Here is a 2,091-nt window from a genome sequence, read left to right on the forward strand (position 1 = left end):
CCACACCTGAACCATGCACAGTGCCAATCACAGTGCTGCCATGCCTGAACCAAGCACAGTGCCAATCACAGTGCTGCCACACCTGAACCATGCACAGTGCCAATCACAGTGCTGCCATACCTGAACCATGCACAGTGCCAATCACAGTGCTGCCATACCTGAACCATGCACAGTGCCAATCAGTGCTGCCATACCTGAACCATGCACAGTGCCAATCACAGTGCTGCCATACCTGAAGCATGCACAATGCCAATCACAGTGCTGCCATACCTGAACCATGCACAGTGCCAATCACAGTGCTGCCATGCCTGAACCAAGCACAGTGCCAATCACAGTGCTGCCACACCTGAACCATGCACAGTGCCAATCACAGTGCTGCCATACCTGAACCATGCACAGTGCCAATCATAGTGCTGCCATACCTGAACCATGCACAGTGCCAATCATAGTGCTGCCATACCTGAACCATGCACAGTGCCAATCACAGTGCTGCCATACCTGAACCATGCACAGTGCCAATCACAGTGCTGCCATACCTGAAGCATGCACAGTGCCAATCACAGTGCTGCCATACCTGAAGCATGCACAGTGCCAATCACAGTGCTGCCATGCCTGAACCAAGCACAGTGCCAATCACAGTGCTGCCACACCTGAACCATGCACAGTGCCAATCACAGTGCTGCCATACCTGAAGCATGCACAGTGCCAATCATAGTGCTGCCACACCTGAACCATGCACAGTGCCAATCACAGTGCTGCCATACCTGAAGCATGCACAGTGCCAATCACAGTGCTGCCATACCTGAACCATGCACAGTGCCAATCACAGTGCTGCCATGCCTGAACCAAGCACAGTGCCAATCACAGTGCTGCCACACCTGAACCATGCACAGTGTCAATCACAGTGCTGCCATACCTGAACCATGCACAGTGCCAATCATAGTGCTGCCATACCTGAAGCATGCACAGTGCCAATCATAGTGCTGCCACACCTGAACCAAGCACAGTGCCAATCATAGTGCTGCCATACCTGAACCATGCACAGTGCCAATCACAGTGCTGCCATACCTGAACCATGCACAGTGCCAATCAGTGCTGCCATACCTGAACCATGCACAGTGCCAATCACAGTGCTGCCATACCTGAACCATGCACAGTGCCAATCACAGTGCTGCCATACCTGAACCATGCACAGTGCCAATCAGTGCTGCCATACCTGAACCATGCACAGTGCCAATCACAGTGCTGCCATACCTGAACCATGCACAGTGCCAATCAGTGCTGCCATACCTGAACCATGCACAGTGCCAACATAATAACGTGCACAGTGTCCAATAACAGTGCAATCAGCGTGTGTAGCCGTGTTCTAGACACACTATACACAGCCTCCTATACAGATGTTCAGTGGCAGCCATGATACCCTCCTAATATTGTCAGCCCCAGTATAACCATAACTGTCCCATCTACAACACCCTCATAACTGTCCCAGATAAAATACCCCCATAGCTGTCCCATCTACATTACCATTATAACTGTCCCAGACACAGTGCCATCACATTAGTGCCATCCATAGTACTGCCTATCGACCCCAGCCACAGTGCCCTCATATCAGTGCCAGCCACAATGACATTATAACTGTGCCAGCCACTGTGTTCAATAACTGTCCTAAACACTGTGCCCCCACAACAGTGCCAGTCACCCTCAGAAATTTTCCAGCCACGGTGCCCTTATAACAGTAACATCAATGTCGCTGCCATGATTGCCCCAGCCGCAATGCCCTCATTACTGTCCCATTCTCAGTGCCCTCGTAATAGTGTCATTCATAGCACTACCATAACTACACCAGCCTCAGAGCACTCATAACAGTGCCAGTCCCTGTGTTCTATAACTGTCCCCATTATAGTACCAGCCATAGTGCTGCCATACAGTCCCAGACACAGGGCCCTCATTTCTGTACCAACCAAAGTGCTGCTATAACAGAACCATTCAAAGTGCCCCCATAATAATGCTACTATATATATATATATATATATATACATATGCAGTGCATCCATTCAGGACCGGACTTACATCCCAGCTCATTTTTCTGGC

Source organism: Rhinoderma darwinii, chromosome 2, assembly GCF_050947455.1.
Source record: "Rhinoderma darwinii isolate aRhiDar2 chromosome 2, aRhiDar2.hap1, whole genome shotgun sequence".
Taxonomy (NCBI): Eukaryota; Metazoa; Chordata; class Amphibia; order Anura; family Rhinodermatidae; genus Rhinoderma; species Rhinoderma darwinii.